This window comes from Colobus angolensis, unplaced genomic scaffold (assembly GCF_000951035.1).
Source record: "Colobus angolensis palliatus isolate OR3802 unplaced genomic scaffold, Cang.pa_1.0 Scaffold345, whole genome shotgun sequence".
Classification (NCBI taxonomy): Eukaryota; Metazoa; Chordata; class Mammalia; order Primates; family Cercopithecidae; genus Colobus; species Colobus angolensis.
In genome coordinates, this window is record NW_012116766.1 from 736,764 (window position 1) to 755,607 (window position 18,844).

An 18,844-nucleotide genomic window follows, 5' to 3' on the forward strand; every position below is an offset into this window, starting at 1 on the left:
ATGATATAATCTTCCTAATTTATCTTTACTTTTGAGTGATGTGGCATAATTTAACTGAAAATTTGAATTTTTATGCAGAATGACAATAAGATACTCAAATATATCTGTAAGTATTTGCCATAGAGCAACATGAAAGTTAAAATACCAACTGCTTAGTGAATCATTGTACTCTAAAAGATTCATGATGGCTATGTAGTCTTTAAGAGAATACTCTAAAATATGGGTTACAAATAGCTCTTTATAATTTGGAAACCATAAAATAGTAATCAAGTAACACCTGAATACTAAAATATATACTACATAGAAAAATAAAGAAAATTAAATGAAGCAATGTCTCATATACTTAGCATTTTTGGGAAAACCACACAAGTAAATTTTTCAGGATGAGTATGTATATGTTTTGAAGTAATACAATTAAAAATGTAACTCTTTTGGTTTGTTTTTCTTTATTTCTTATGCATTACGTGTTAAAACCAGTGTCAGATTTTTATTATATTCTTATATAAAATAATTCTGTCTCTTCCCATGGTCAATCTTCTGTTGACAGTATGACTACTTAAGGTAGCTATGGACTTGTGATGACTGCTTCCAATTTGCTATGATATGAGAAATTAAATTTCCAGTATCATTGGAATTGAGTATAAACTATGAATCAATATGTTTTCATTATGGTCTGAAGGCTCATGTGAGGGAGCTGGAGCATAAGGTAGAATTTGGTTATGATACCATTGGATATATTAAGATATACAAATGATTTGGTTTATATTCATTGAGTATATAATTTTAGCACCCTGATCTTCGATCTTCCCTTCTATGGACTCAGAGATATCTCCTGTCATGCCTTCTCTTTTTTCTTGGTACTTTTCTGAGCTTTGTAAATCTGAGTTTTAGACAACCAGTTGTGTATGAATGTATTTATGTGTATGTGTCACACATGCATGCATGCATAATGTAGTGAGCAGTTGAATGTGTTTACGTATGTGCATGCATAGTGATTGTTGAGAATGGTAGTTTGCAATCCATTAAAATATTTAAATTTACCATTTTAGTCCAACTTCTCCCATCAAGCTCTTGAAATATTTTATTATGTGCCATGATATGGCACTAACCTATGCATTCTAAGATTTAATGAATTGTTTTTGGGAGGAGGTTGAAATCTGGTATTCTGAATCTTTGATATTATAGAAGCTTTAAACAATTTGTCTTAGTTGGAGAAGGCTGGGCATATTTAAGGATATTATGTACCCTGTATGACTTCTTAAGAAACAGACTTTCTGAGTAATAGCTGTAACACTTGACTCTGTTGTATATCACAGTAGGACTAAGTAATTGAAGATGAAGGAACCTGACCCTGGAAATAACAGAGACAAATTAGACAGAACATACTGATTTCTGATGTAACAGAGAGCCACCTGATGGAACTGTTTTTACTTATAGAAGGTGAAGCCACAGTACTTCATTTTACAGAGGTACTTTTTAATGGCCCAACTATTAAATGAATAATATTTTTAATTAAAAGCAAATGTTACTAATCATTTGAAGTCCTAATATCCCAGTATGCAAAGTTACTTCTAAAACTCATAACATATCCAGCCTTCTGATCAATGTGTGTTGGATCTGCACATTTAGAAAAGAAAAGAATGCAGAGTGGCAGAACTAACAGTATCCTCTAACCTCAAAAGAGTAGACAGATTATTAAGTACCTGTCATATTTTCTCATCTTTCTCATAAATGTAGTTGTAAAACATCAGTACATTCATTTAAGTGATAATTTCCTGTATTTAAGATAGGTGATCTGATTTTTCAAGAGAATCCAGAAATCAAGATTTTATAAATATTCTTATATTTTAAAATAGTCATCACAAATTTACCAGTTTTGCAGCATTTCTTGGACCAAACAAAGTACATCTATGGGTTGGATATGGCCTGTGACCTGTCAGTTTATTACTCTTATTTTAAGGACTTCAAGCCACAAGACATAAACACTCTTCTTATAGTCACCTAAGCTTCCATATAATAATAAGAGGCTACTTTAAATGTTTTTGAAATTATATTCAGAGACCTCAGGGGACACAGCCTAGTGCTTTACAGCTCAGACTGTGCAGTAAGTTAGTCCAGGGATGTGATACAGGCTTTGCCAATCAGCTGTGTGAACCAGTGCAGGTCACTTAGAAAGTTCAGACTTCCTAAGGGATTTCTCGGAGGAATAAATAAGATAATATGTGAAGTACCAGCACCAGGCACACCATAAACACTAAAAATGTATTGTGATTTTAGTTATTGAAGTAATTACAAAAAAATGACCAAAAATGTTAAAAGTCTCGCAAAAGAAAACATTCTAACTTAACAAGTTAGACATTTTATTTTTAATTAATGTGTCAATATTGAGAACAAACTATTTTCCATTATCTTTCTTCTCACTTGTAGTTTGTTTACTGATGCATAGACTGGGGCTAGTTTAGAAACTGTTGTAAACTTTTAGATACAAAGTTCCAGCTGACATGCTACTTGACATGATATAAGCTGATGGAGCGGTGTGATTCACGAGGCTTAAAGGGTATAAGGAGTTACCTGAGAAAATGACTGACACGTTGCCATCAAGCATCTCAAGCAGCAAGAGCAATGTGGAAATATGTTTAACTCAAGGAGCAAAAAACAGATCTACTCTTCTGTTCCACTGTTGAAAGTTACGGAACATTATTTCTCATCTCAAACTAAATTCCATCCACATTGAATGGTATTTCGAAAATAATGGCTTGGCTTTTTGTAGATAGAAGTGTTCTCCAATTTGATCTGCTGAAAGTACAACAACAAAATTCAAGATAATGAAAAATCTGAATGGCTATGTTTAAATATTTCATGTCATTTTCAGAAGGTAAAAAAAATCACTTGACTAATTGGTAGGGACAAGGAAGCTGAACAAAGATGAGATAACACTATGTGATCCAGATAGTAATGCTGGGCACTAAAAATCAATGGATGGAAAATTACCCGGAAAATCTTTGCCACTTTCTTTCAATCTGCCTGGCTAAGAAATGTGGGTTGAATCTGCCCTACTCTGTTTCATTTTTTCTTTTTGGGCTTCAAATTTTGAAAAACACATTTTCTCCTTTATGCGAGGGGGAACTTTTTAAAAGTGCTAACCTTTGTCGGATTTATCCACTACAAAATAAATGTAGTAATAGTAATGATTCTACATTCATTTTATAACTTGATATACTTGGAAAATACTTCTTTTTCCCTCTGTAGAAAAGTTTCTTTATTTTTGAATTTAACCTCTTAATTCTCAATATTTTTTAATTTTTTTCCATAGCCCTGCAAATCCTGGCACCAATTGTGACCATAGTCTTGCTTAAGTCATTTGCTGCCTCTGAACTTGCATTTCTTCATATGAATATAGTAGTGAATTGAACTAAGCATGGTTAGCTCTAGGGTTCTCCTTTATTTTTGAAAAGCCATGAAAATCAAGATCAGTATCTTTAAAGTGGCTAGTTAGCAGTTTCAGATTACAAAGTTGGCAGCACTTTGTATTCATTATGTAGAGCACCATTTGAATGATGTTGTTTAAGTGAACCAAGTTCACTAGATAATAGTCCTGGATTATTCTATGACATTCACTTTGCATCAAAACAAGGAGAAAGTACACATTCATATAGCAAAATGCCCACTGCAAAACTAAAGCCTAAAATAAGGAAACATTATATTTGGACCCTGAAAAAAATTAAAAGATATAACCACAATCCTAGATAGCACATTTTTTTTAAGGAGATGTCATTTCCATTTCTAATGAATTTTTTAATCATTTTATTCCTACCATAATATTTAATATTGGTAATGTTATACATTGCTACATTAACACAGCATCAATTTTATGAAATATTTTTATATTTCTGAAGAATCTGTAGCTGAATTATGAATGTCTGAATTAATTTCAGAATTTCAGGCTTTTTTTTTTTTTAGCATACAAGAGATTATTCATCCTTATTTATATGTGTAAGTACATTTCAGTTGTATTACTAGTAGTGATTGGATTCAAGGAATTGAGGACATTTCTTAAGGTCTGTTTAGACCAGCATGATCCACTTGAAATGGGAGTGGGAAACCCAGATTTGAGCTGGATCAGGTGCAGAAAACAGATATAAGCTTTCTGCCTTGGCTTGTTGCTGTGACCTCAGGAGTCCCCCTATAACCAGCTGAAGGAGGAGGGGAAAACCCAAGCTTAGTTGACAGCTGGATATATGGAGGCAAGTGAGAAATACAGTGCTACTGCTTTATATCCCCAGTCAAGAAAAGACTGGAAGGCCGGGCGCGGTGGCTCAATCCTGTAATCCCAGCACTTTGGGAGGCCGAGACGGGCGGATCACGAGGTCAGGAGATCGAGACCATCCTGGCTAACACGGTGAAACCCCGCCTCTACTAAAAAATACAAAAAAAAAAAAAAACTAGCCGGGCGAGGTGGCGGGTGCCTGTAGTCCCAGCTACTTGGGAGGCTGAGGCAGGAGAATCGCTTGAACCCGGGAGGCGGAGCTTGCAGTGAGCCGAGATCGCGCCACTGCACTCCAGCCTGGGGGTAAGGGAGGTCGCCTAAATGATAGTACTTTGGGCAGTGTGGCTGATAAACCACTTTGTTTTGTCAGAGAAGTGGCTAGATTCATACACAGTTCCAAGTGGCTTAGCTGGTTTGTTTGGTCAAAGACCTGGAAGAGGCAACACTGGAATATTAGGGATAAGGAGGTCTGAGGGAGAGGCATGTGGACCCACGGATCTATGGAAGTGTTGCACAAAGTGTAATGACGTTTATTTTGTATATTTGTGTCCACTGAAGAAGAGCTACTAATAATCAATGAGACAGGATTATTCTGTCACCAGATGTCAGCCAACACTGAGAGAGGTGGTGCTTGCACACTTGTGCTTGCATAAAGGACTTATGAATAGAATATTCAGGGTGAAAGAGACAGTCTGAGGCTCCCTTTCATCATGGCTGATCTAGCTACTGCTGCTGCTAAGCATAAAACCTGCCAACAGCAGAAACCAACATTCTGCCTCCGATATAATGTCATTGCTCAGGGAGATTAGCTACTTGGTGACAAGTTGATTATATAAGACCCTTTCCACTCTGAAATGGGCAAATATTCACCCTAACTTGGATTTATACATATTCCACATATGGGTTTGCCTTTTCTAGCCACCACACCTCAGCCGGGAACTAACAATTAAGGGCTCACAGAGTGCCTGACCTACTAACATGGCATCTCATATAACATTGTCTTCAATCAAAGGAGGTGAGGCGTTGGACACAGGCAACTGGGTTTACTACACACTGCATTGAACAAAAGCTATCAGCCTGAAAGAGCATGAGGACAACCGTTTGAAGGTACAGCTGAGGGAAACTTTGAGATGACAGCCTTCAGGAATTAGGTTCTCTTTTTTAGGATGCAGTATACTCCCTAAACCGTGACCAATATATAATCTTACGTTTCCATCAGATACAACACAGTAGTACAGGAACCAAGAAGTGAAGGTAGAAGTGGACCCCTCATCACCTCTCTCAGTGACTAACTTGAGGGATTTGTACTTATGTCCACAACTGAAAACCCTGGCTTCCTAGAGGGGCACGCTTACATGGGGGAACATAATGGGGATAGTCCTTTAAACTCAAAGTTGCAGTTGTCATCTGATCACACTAGGGTCTTCACACTAGTGGGTCAACAGGCAAAGAAAGGAGTTACCAATGTTAGCAAGAGACTTTTGCCCCCTCATTATGGCTAGGTAGGACTGCTGCTGCATAATGAGGGCAGGGAGGAATGTATTTGGCACTTAAGTATTCTACAGAGGCATCTTTTGCTTTTGCCTTGCAGTTTAAACTGAAAATGCACAAGTAGGGCAACTATGGCCTAATAAGGACACTGTGACCTAACCCTCAGACCCCACACAGATGAGGGTTGGGTTTACTCTACTAGGTAAACCATCTAACCCAGAAGAGGTGTTAGTTACAAGGGAGAGGAAAGAAGAGTGAGTGGTGGTGATGGATAAGGAGATGATGAGTAACAGTTATAACTTCCACACCAAATGCAGCTGCAGCAGCAGGAACTGTAGTTTGAACTTGTGATGAACCAGAATCCTGGAGAAGCTATACCTATATGGATAGACACAAGCATATGTGAGTGGTACAAGGGTAAGCTGTGTTGCATACTTTTGCTATCTTGCCCAGTCAGTCGCCCTTTACTGGGCCAAGATATGCACCCTCAATTGCATTCATTGTTGGCAGGTAAAGATCACAGTTGTCTCCTTTGCCAGATAATTGTCCTCTGCAGAAAGGCAACAGATTTCCCTGGGAAGTTATATTCCCCCTCCCTGATGTAGGGAAGCCTGAAGCCAATAAGAAGTTTACATGGTGGTAACTAAGGTCAGTCACCTTGACTGAGGTGGGGGCAAATATGAGAGCAAGGTATGCTCCAGACCTCCCCATGGGATCAGACTGCAGGTAGATTCCACCTGAGAACACATATTATTTAGTTTGCTGTCTTGTCTTATCCTGCTTCTCTCATTGCCTTTTGCTTGAGAGCATCATCTCAATAAATCATATCTACACAAGTACTTACCTGGAGCTTTAATTTGTATCTGGGTCAGACAGAGACCCAGAGCTCTGGTTTGGGCAGCCGTGTGGTTACTTTATTACTCTGACAAAGACTAGGAGAAGAATAGATGCAGAATGGAACAGAAGTCAAAGCTTAGTTTTGGAGTATGTTAAGTTTTCTCTACCTTTGGATTGTTGAGCAGCTTAATATATGGATCTAGAGTTCTAGAAGAAATGCCTCGGTTAGAGAAATAAATTTGGAAGTCATTGTAATATAACTGGTATGTACAAACAATCTCCTTGTAAAAATTGTATAGAGAGCAGAGGAATTTTATTATGTGAAAGTTAGAAATTAGGTAGAGGAGATTTTTTTAAAAGTCTGAGATAGAGAAGCCAGAGAGGTAGGAAGACAGCCAAAAGGATGTGTTGGCATGCAAGCCAAGTGAGAAACACTGGCTAACAAAAGGGACATTTTCAACACTATTATGCTGTTGACATGTTACATTAATTTTAATGAGTACAGAATAGTAGGTCTTAACTTTTGCAATACAGAGATTTTTGATGGCCTTTAAAGAGAAATTCCAGTGAAGTAGTGGGGACAGAAATGAGATTTTAGTGGGTTTAACAGTGTGTGGGAGGTGTGCCTGCGGGCATCATGCTGACAGCTCTGTAGGGAAATTTAGTTGTGGAGAGGGGCAGAAGAAAAGGGCTGTAACTGAGATGATTTGTGTGGTCAAGTGAGGCAATTTTTAGAAGTGGAAATACTACATTGATAATAGCTAATAACCACATATACGCTTTACATATAAGAACATTTATTCACCACAATGATGCTATAAGGTATATTGTAATAATATCCACACTTATAAGTGAGGGACCTTAGCCTAGCAAATGGTGAATCCAGGACACGAAGCTGGGCAATCTGACTCCAGAGATCAATCTCTAATCATCATGTTATACTCAAATATTAGTGAATGTCTGTATATTGATGGAGACGACTGAGTAAAGAGGGAGAGATTGATGATGGAAGAAATATATAGGATGATCAAAAAGGCAATGTGTATATGAATGTAGAGATGGGCTCTAGAGCACACCTTATAAGAGTGTTATAGAAGAAATGGCCTATTCTCAAATGGAGCAAAGAGGATACGGGCATTTATAAACATAGGCTCTAGTTTTGCAGATGAAAAAAAGAGGGTCTGATGTATTTCATTTTCTCAGATTATACTTTGAGATTACAGGTAAGAGGAGGATGGATAAGCCTTTTTATGGACATGAGAGGAGACAAAAAAGACTTTAACTAGTTTCCCTCAAAGGACAGGAAACATAGCAGGCTTACCAAATACTGCTAAAAATAAACTTGAAGTTTGTGACATGGCTTTGGAATAAAATGAGTCTGACTGACTATGCCCTTTCATAGCTATATTTAGCTGCTGACATAGAAAGGGCTGCTGGTTGACTATTTTCAGAGATAGTGTATTGGCAAGCTAGTACTATGGAGGGAGAGATGGGCAGGAGAGTTGTAGGTGTTTACAATGGATTGATTATGGCAAGTGACCATACACAGTATTCTTCACGAGAATGGAAGTGAAGACAAGAGGCAGTGGATGCACAATGGAAAAAATGAAGGGATCAATAGACTAGAGGTTAGACTGCCTTAAAAATGGTTATAATCAGGTTATCTGAACAGCTAATCATGAAACAGATTGTGACCAGTTAATGGGAAAATGGATTGCTTTTTTTTTTTTTTCTGAGACAGAGTCACACTCTGTCACCCAGGCTGGAGTGCAGTGACGTGATCTTGGCTCACTGCAACTTCTGCCTGCTGGGTTCAAGAGATTTTCCTGCCTCAGCCTCTGAGTAGCTGGAATTATAGGCATGTGCCACCATGTCTGGCTAATTTTTTAAATATTTTTAGTAGAGACAGGGTTGACCAGTCCCTACTCAGACCACGTTGACCAGGCTGGTCTCGATCTCCTGTCCTCAAGTGATCCAGCCACCTCGGCCTCCCAAAGTGCTGGGATTACAGGCATGAACCACCGCTCCTGGCCTGAAGTATTTTTAAATTGAAGCCGTGGCCTAGAGCGTGACCATGGGATTTGGAGCCTGAGGAGAGATGAGAGGAAAAGGATAGTGGGTCTCAGAAAGACTAGAAACTGAAAGAACACAGCTAAGGAGGAGCAAGGAACTAGTGGTGCTAGTGTTTCTCATCTGGGCTCACTTTTACACTGCTTTATGGTGATGGAAGGAGCAGTCCTCTAGAAGCTTCCATACTGCCCACTCTAATTGGGAAGCCCGGACCTTGATTTCTAGACTAAACTGCCCATACTCCTTCGTATTATCAGGATGGATCCCATTACACGTCACAGACATGTTTGTCTCAGGTAAGAGGACAGCCTTTTCTCAGACTCTTCCATGTACCACTGACAGCCCTAACTCCCCCTTTGGAAATCTCAGTCTGATTAACCAAGTTCTAACCTGATAATTGGAATGTTCTCTTCTTGGAGTATTCCTTCTTGCAATGCTCTCTCTCGGAGCTCTGTCGCCATGGTGCAAAGAAGCCCAGACTAACCTGCATGGAGAGACCATATAAAGAAATCATGTGTAAGTACTTTAGTTGACAGCCCAACTGGAGTCTCACCTGACAGGTGGCATCAGTCTGAAATGGGAGGGGACCCTTCCACATGATTCCAGCCATCAAGTCACCCCCACCCTTTGAATCATCTTGCCAAATGCACCCAAGATATTGTGGAGCAGAGAGAAGCCAGCTTTGATATATCCTGTGTAAACTGCTGCCCACAGAATCTAGTAACCTATGAAGTGGTCATTTTACTGCACTGTTTGGGGTGGTTTGTTTTGTTTCTTTTTTGTTTCTTTGTACAAAGCAATAGTTATTATTACATAGAAAATAAACTCAGAGGCCAGGCACGGTGGCTCCCATCTGTAATCCCAGCACTTTGGGAGGCTGAGGCAGGTGGATCACAAGGTCAGGAGTTCAAGACCAGTCTGGCCAATATGGTGAAACTGTCTCTACTAAAAATACAAAAATTAGCCGGGTGTGGTGGTGGGTGCCTGTAATCCCAGCTACTCGGGAGGCTGAGGCAGGAGAATAACTTGAACCCAGGAGGCAGAGGTTGCAGGGAGCCGAGATTGCACCACTGTACTCCAGTTCTAGGGTACATGTGCACAATGTGCAAGTTTGTTACATATGTATACATGTGCCATGTTGGTGTGCTGCACCCATTAACTCGTCATTTACTTTAGGTATATCTCCTAATGCTATCCCTCCCCCCTCCCTGCTCCCCACAAAAGGACCCGGTGTGTGATGTTCCCCTTTCGGTGTCCAAGTGCTCATTGTTCAATTCCCACCTATGAGTGAGAACATGCGGTATTTGGTTTTCTGTTCTTGCGATAGTTTGCTGAGAATGATGGTTTCCAGCTGCATCCATGTCCCTACAAAGGACATGAACTCATCCTTTTCTATGGCTGCATAGTATTCCATGGTGTATATGTGCCACATTTTCTTAATCCAGTCTGTCACTGATGGACATTTGGGTTGATTCCAAGTCTTTACTATTGTGAATAGTGCCACAATAAACATACGTGTGCATGTGTCTTTAAGAAGTAATATACTAAAAGATTTTTAGTGACCAATAATAGTCAACTGGCTTTCCATTTATGAAGAGAGTGTATTAGATATCAGGTTTCTTAATATACATATGTATACACACAAATGTATATATTATGAATTTATATTATTGTCTTAGCTCAGGCTGATGTAACAAAATGTCACAAACTGGGTGGTTTAAAGAACAGAAGTTTATTTCTCATAGTTCTGGAGGCTGGAAGTCCAAACCCAGGGTGGGGTATATAGCTAGGATCTGGTGAGAGCCCATTTCTTATTAAATAGCAAGCAAGTTATTTTTATCGTATTCCCTTGATGACAAAGAGGTGGTGGGAGTGTGTTTCATGTCATTTTTTTGTTTTCTGGTTTCAGGCTAGTTTTGAATACCAAAGGTTGCATGATTTTTTTCTACAGTGGAGATTAGCACTGTACTTCTACTATTTTTCAGAGACCGCAGAGGAAAGCATGATTACCTAATTATTCACATGCTGCTGAAGATGGAAACTTGTTAGCTTGAGATCTGGCCTCTCTCTGTCCTGGCATCCAGAACCCCTACACTCACACACAACCTGTTTGTTAGTTTTGGGTCCATGTATGAGTCACCAGTCTTTAGAATCATGTTGTTGCTGAAGGAAATGGCAGAGTGGTTGGAAAAGTCTATCAAAGTTTCCATGACTTCATCTAAAGATTCTAGTGAATCTACTCCACCAAGGTGATTAAACATGGAATGCTAGATACAGTGAGTTGCTGGGAGGTTTCCAGAGTCTGGCATTATTTTTTAATACCAGGCCTTCGTTAGCAAAGTTTCCAATCCACTATCAAAATTTTACTCTCTTTTATCCACTTGTCTAACTCCTAGTCGTTGCAATGGGACTCCACCTGTGAATTCATTATCATCTACCACTCAGTATCAGAGCTAAGGTGAAAAACTGAACTCATTCGCTATTAGAGACATGCAACTATATTGTAGTCATTCTTAACAGCTTTCACAGTTAGTTAAAAAAAGGGGAAGCTAACAAGATGTTCAGCAAAAACCCATCTTGTAAACACAGACATCTTCAATTTCCTCTTTGCTATGAGTTCTTGGGGTTTTTTTTAAATATAAGGAGCAATTTAAAAATATTTCTGGGCAGAGGAAAATACCTTAAAATTTACATTCAATCCAGTAAAACTTCAATGCATTCAATTAAAGCTTGTAATAGAAAAATGATAATAACAGACAGAATTTAAAGAGCACCTCATATGGATAATCAAGTTATTGAGAACGTACATGTATTATCTGTGGGATGAAGATTGCTGCATCCTTAGAGTCTGTGTATAAACAGATCTTGCATATGTATGTGTGTCTTTTTTTTTCTAATTGGGAGATATATCAATTATCTATCTATAAGAGTACATAAATATGTTTACATTTTGAAAGTAATTATGAAGCGAACACCTAAATAATTACTATCCAGAACAAAAAAGAGAACATTTCTATTGCCCAAGTAAAACATTACTTCTGCCATTGCCTTATTGATATTTCTTCACTAATAAACACCACCTAGAGTTTAATAATGATAAATCCTTTGCCTTTTTTTTTTGAGACGGAGTCTCGCTCTGTCGCCCAGGCTGGAGTACAGTAGTGTGATCTTGGCTCACTGCAAGCTCCGCCTCCCGGGTTCACGCCATTCTCCTGCCTCAGCCTCCGGAGTAGCTGGGACTACAGGCACCCGCCACCACACCCGGCCAATTTTTTGTACTTTTAGTAGAAACGGGGTTTCACTGTGTTAGCCAGGATGGTATCGATCTCCTGACCTCGTGATCCGCCCGACTGGTCCTCCCAAAGTGCTGGGACTACAGGCGTGAGCCACTGAGCCCGGCCAGCTTTTTTTTTAAATCTATGCATAACATTTTCCCCAAATGCTTATTTTGCCCACTTTTAAACTTTATACTAATGGAATCATACTGCAGGCTTTATTTTGCATCTACTCTTCTCTCAACATTGTATTTGTGAGATCGATCCATGTTATTACGTGAAACTAATGTTCATTTTTTATTGCTAAATTATATTCCATTATAGGACTATGCCGTATTCTGTTACCCATTTGACTGTTGATGAAATTTGAGTTGTTTCCCGTCTGGTCTCTTTTGAATAATAATGCTGTGAGCATGTATCTGTGGGAATATGTGTAAGTGTTTGTCAGCACTTCCAAATTTCAGCATCAGAATCACTTGGAGAGCTCATTTCCCTACAAATTGCTGGGTACTTTCCCCCATACTTTCTGGTTTAGTAGGTCTGAGGGGAGCCTGGGGATCTGCATTTCTAAGTTCACAGGTGATGTTGATAGTCCTGGGGGCCACACTAATATCTCTGATTCAGGGTTCATAATAAAGCATGGAACTTCTAGGTCAGAAGGTAAGAGTATTCAGTCTTATGAAATAATCCCAAACAATTTTCCAAAGCAGTTAGATCAATGTCTGTTCCATTAGCAGAAAATGTGAAATCCCATTGCATACATCTAAGATTGATTTGTCGGCTTTCTTATTTATGGTGGGTGTGTAATAGTATTTTATTGTGGTTTTAATTTTTTCTGTTAGTGAGGTTAAGCGCATTTTAGTATGTTTATATGTCACTTAGATTTATATTTTCTAAGATGCCTGTTGAGTTATTTTCCTGTTTACCATTGTGTTATCTGTCTTTTCCTTAACATTTAGAAGAACTGCTTATTTATTTTGAATAGTAGTCTTTTTTATACACAGTTATTGCAAGTAGATTCTCCCCCTCTGTGGTTAGTCCTTTTATTCACTTTATAATATAGTTAAATAACTTGCAGATTTAAATTTTAATGTCTTAACTGTATCCATGTTTTTCTCTATGGTTAGTGCTTCTTTGTGTCTTCTTTAAGAAACCTTTTTCTATTCTAGGTTGGGAGGATATTCCCCTATGTTATCTTCTGAATCTTTATAATTTTGCTTGAAAAGGTCCTATGTTTTCCATTTTCATCTAGATAACCAATTATTGAGTATCATTTATTGGAAAATATATCTTTTGCTCATAGATCTGCAATACCAGCTCTATTGTATGACAAAAGCCTATATACATGTGGATTTCTGGGATCTCCATTTACTCAATTGATCTATTTTTCTATCCCTCTACAAATACCACACAGTACTCATCACTATAGTTCATGAGTTGGCAAACATTTTTCTGTAAAGGACTAGATAGTAAATATTTTAGGCCAGATGGGCTTTACAGGCCAAATAAAGCCTCTGTCTTCTTTTTCTTTAACAACTCTTTAAAAATGAAAAAATACTCCTAGCACAAGGGCTGTACTATAAACTGAAACAGGCTGTGGGCCAGCATTGGCCTGAAGCCATAGTTTACTGAATGCTACTGAAGCTTTATTTAAAATTTTTATATTTGTATCAGCCATTGCAAAAATTACATTTAAAAAGCAGTGAGCTAAAATAATAAGCATTTATGTTTACCATGATCCTCTAAATCAGAAAGGAGGTTTAACTGTGGGTTGAGTAGGCAGTTTTGCTGGTTTGGTTGATATCTGTCAAATGTTTAGGTGTCAGTTACTATTAGGTTGTATTGAATGGTTTCAGGTGACACACTTATTCTCAGACTCCTACAAGCTAACCTGAACTTGTTCATCGGGAAGGTGCTTGTCTCCAAGAAAGAGTGGAAGCATGCAAAGCCTCTTGAGTTCTGGGCTCAGACTGGCACACTGTCACTTTCACTGCATTCTGCTTAACAAAGCAAGTCACAAATCCAGCCCGATTCAAAGGGTAAGGACATAGAATCTACTCCTTGATTACAGGATCTGCAATACCATATTGTAAAGAGCAAGGATATAGAGTAGATTGAAATTAACTTACCGACGCATGAAAAGGGAAAATTCTCCTATTTTGTTTTTTATTTTATTAAGCAATTTGAGTTGAGTCTTGAAGTATGGATAAGAATTTGTTATGCAGAAAAAACATTTGAATGGATAGAAAAGTACTTCCAAGGCATCCAGTTGTGTAAGGACTTATATTCAAGGAATGACAGGCAGTTCTATAGGTTGGGTCAAGAGTTCAATGGGCGTAGGGGCCAAAAATGAATTTAGGGAGTTTAAACTTGATTTTTTAGAGGCTTTCATCCTAAAAGCAATAATCCATTTCAAGGCTTTCTTTTTAATGGCTTAATTAAGTAATGTAATCAGATTTGTGTTTTAGAAAGTTCTCCAGAAGGAGGCAAGATGGTAGATAAGTCAACTAGTTGTATTTTTTAGGAATGTCAGGTGAGAAATAATGGGAGTCTGAACTAAAGTAATAGTAGTGGCAATGAGAGTAATGGAACATTGAAAAGCCATTTTGAAGTTTAAGTGAATGAGAAATGATGAATTGTAAGATAAGGAAGATAAAGGGGAAGAAAAAACACATAATAAACATTCAGTTTTCTTATTCAGGTGCTACTAGTGGTAAAGTTATTCACCAAGATAGAGGACATAAGTGAGAAAAAAGGGAAAAAAGAGTAACAAGTTTAAGTAACATTAAGGTTGAGCATAACAGTAGGTGTTTAGGTATAAGAAATTTAGGAGACAGTCTGCTGACTGAATATATAACTTGCTTGACAATATTGATATCACTCTGATAAACGGACTGGAGGAATTTACTAGAACAATTCTGCACAATAGCAGCATAATCATATTATGGTGGCATATTTCAATGTATCCTTCCACTATACAGACCTTATATGTTAGCATTCCTTTTATAATTGGAATGTCCATGTAAAATATTATACAGTAAGAGCCATGTTTCTCAAAATTTAGTGTATCTGTGTGAGCTAGAGATCTTGATAAAATGCAGATTCCAATTTAGTCAGTCTGTGGTGGAGTGAAATTCTCTATATTTAACGAGTTGCCAGATGATGGTGATACTGCAGATCTGTGGATCACACTTTGAGTAGCAAGTTTATAAAGAGCATTAGTTCATGATGTTTTGAATAAAGTGACATTAACTGTTGATCAGAACAGACAGTAGCTGATGAAATTTGAGGAAACCACACAAATAAAAAGCCTCTTTCAAAATCTCTTATATTTCAATAACATCCAGGTTGTACATCTTACCAAAGAGATGAGCAAAGAAATAAATCCTGATCAGTCTTGACCTTTGCTCCCTGTCTAAAAGCCAAAAGCAAAGAGCATGAATTCCCTGAGACAGGCCAAGGTGTATGTGTCCACATGTGTTAGGTGCCTTTGGCCCAACAGCTGTCACTAAGTATATCCAATGCTCAGGAAACAGCGGGGTAAGTGGTTGAATAGTCAACAAGGCTAAAAGTCAAAGAGTAGATACAGAAATTGATGTAGAGTGATTTCTGCCACTGGAACTTAAACTGGCTGTATATTCCTTCTCTCTAATCAGAAGCAGCTTCCCTTCCAGCTGTACCGGATATTCTGTTTATTCGCTTTGTGCAAGTGTCCTTCAGTGAAAACTTCATTTCCCAGCATATCTTCAGGGATCTCCATTAGACTGGTAACAGATTATCACCATCTGTTGGCAATTATTTCCCTTATGTAAGAGCCTGATCTGAGAGACATGTCCTCTTTCACCAGCAGAGCAACACCTTGAGAGAACTAGGTTGGTCTCTAGAGAAGCAGCTGGGTGTAGATAACCAATATTAAAACAGCCTGATGGCTTCCAGTTCTATGCTACACATATTTTTTTTTTGTAAGTTGGGAACTATAAAGTCTCTTTCACATTTGTGTCTTTTAGAATCCGAAATATATTCAAGAACAAAAGAAACCAAACACATTATTTTACAAAAGAATAACAACCACCTCATTTATCGTGTTTCCATTTTAATGATATTAGATTTTTGAAATAATACATTTACCACTTTATTAAATATATAATTAATGGAAATTCACAAAACTCAAATATAAATGCCCTGTAAATATAAAGTGAATTTTTAAACCAACAAAAGACAGTTTGGAGACATACACATTAACGGTAACATTTGGAATATGATTGCAGATTAATTAAGAAATCTTACAAACAACTGCACTAGAACCATTATCCATATCACTTATTCAAACTGTATATTCATTGAGTTTCCAGTTATGTGTCTGTTCTAGGTATAGAGGATATTCTATATATGAAAAAAAAGATAAAAATTATCTACCTTTATTAGCTTCTCTTTTAATTATGGGAGAAAAATTATCAGATAAAATATATAATACGTTGGTGATAAATGCTATGAAAAAATAAGGGATATGTTCCAAGAAGTACAGATGGGGAGGTAGGGAGGGAGGACTTTTTGTTTTAAATGGGGTAAAGTGTGTTTCTGGACATCCATCCTTTACCCAAATTTTAGAATTATTTAAGAATAATTTCAAAAGCATCATTTAGGATATATAAAGGATAATTTCAAATGGTGATGGTAGCATCCTGTTTTTCAGCGCAAGAATGAAAAGGAATAGAATTTTTCAGTCCCTAGAACAATGCCAGTGTGCACAGTGTCAAAAGCTACACCCAACATGTTGGGGAGATATCCAAGGTACTAAGCTTAAGGCAATTCCATAAGGGGCAGCCTCCAGTAGCTCCTTGTCACTCAATGAGACTGCATAAGTCACTCAGCTGAATCCTCTGTCTGGAGTGGAAGTCTCCAGAAATATCAGATAAACATTTTTTGGCAAATCTTTTGTATTTCTAAGCTTTTAGAAAAACTCTACCTTTAATAATAACTATTTTCTTTCAATTGTTGGCCTTTCTTTATTGAAAATGTGATAACATCTTTTCCTCTGAAAGTATTTTCTTTGTGAAGTTAAATCTCAACTTAAAGTAGAAGGCATTCACAGTGAGATAAATCTGGGTTGAAATCCTGACAATATCATTTAGCAGATAGGTGACTTGGGAAGATGTCTTAATGTATCTGAGATTCTGTCAAATGAGGATTATAATGCACACATTTTAGGATGTGAGGATTTAATTAGATAATGTATGTAAAGTATCTCTTGTTGCACCTGGGCTACAATAATTGTTTTAAAAATGTTAGTTTTTATTCCGCTCTTCTCTACTGTTGAGAGGTAATTCTCTATGGGTCTCTCATGTTTCTGCACACCTTGTAAGCACAGGCAATGACAGCTCTTATTCTGGATTATCTTTTCAAGGATGTTTGTATAGTGTTCAGTATTGGAAGTTATAGCATTTCCTTCCAGAGCAAAGGGCAGTCATGCACACTGTCTAGTGTAACTGATAGAATTATTTTTCCTCAGGGGCAGGGTTGAGCAGGCTTGCTTGCAGCTCATCATAAAATATTAGGATTTCCTAAGCTTCAGGTTCCAGCAGGTGTCATCTGGATTTTATTCTGCTGCCTTTTGGGAATTGAAGCTCACGAATCTGATGCATAAAATTTTGGCTACTGCTGTTATTGTGATAAAACCTCCTTTGTCTCTGACCCATGACTCTCATGTCTTCTTCCAGCATTCATGTAACTGTGGCAGGCTAATCTTCCAAGCAAGGTAAATCTCTTGACAGACCCTTTACAGCACTTGACATCTACACTTCTCTACTACATAGGTTCAATGTCATATATAGCAAAATTTTAGTTTCATAATTTAAGCCATTTTACTTGTTTCCTTCCATCATATTGAGGCATAATTGACAAATAAATATTGCATATATTTAAAGTATAAAACATGATTTTTTGTTTTTTGAAAATAAATTTGATTGTGGGTATTTAAGGTATACAACATGACGTGATGGGATTAAAATAGAGTTAAAAGGTTACTATAGTGAAGCAAATTAACATGTTCATTATCTCATGTAAGTATTCATATTTTTTGTGGCAAGAACATCTAAGATCTACTCATTTAGCATGAATCTCATATACAGTACTTTGTTTTAACCTATAGTCCTCATGTTTTGCATTAGATATATAGACTTTTTCATCCTCAATATCGGCTACTTTGTATCTTCTGGCCCCCATCACTCCATTTCCTCCCCCTCCCACCTCTGGTAAGCACTATTTTGTTGTCTGTTTCTGTATATTTGAAGTCTTCCTTTTTAGATTTTACATATAAGTGAGATCATGCAATATATTTCTTTCTGTGTCTGCGTATTTCACTTAGCATAATGTCCTCTAGGTTTATCCACATTGTAGCAAATGGCAAGATATCTTTATTTTTTTAGGGCTGAATAATATTCCATTGTATGTATGTACCAGTTTATTTATCCATTCTGTCAAGGGCACTTAGGTTGTTTCTATATCTTGGCTGTTGTGAATAACGCTGCAATGAACATATGAGTGCAGATACCCTTACAAGACAGTGATTTCATTCCCTTTGCATATGTGTTCAGAAGAGGGGTTGCTGGGGCATTTGGTAGTTCTATTTCTTTGGAAACTTCTATACTGTTTTCCATAATAGCTATACCAATCTATATTCTCACTAACTGTGTGCAAGAGTTTCCTTTTCTCCACACCCTCGCCAAATTTGTTATCTTTTGATAATAATTATCCTAATGGGTGTGAGGTAGTATCTCACTGTGGCTTTGATTTGCATTTCTCTGATGATTAATAATGGTAAGCACCTTTGCATATAGCTGTCTGACATTTTTAATATCTTCTTTGGAGAAATGACAACTCAAGACATTGGCCCACTTTTAAATTG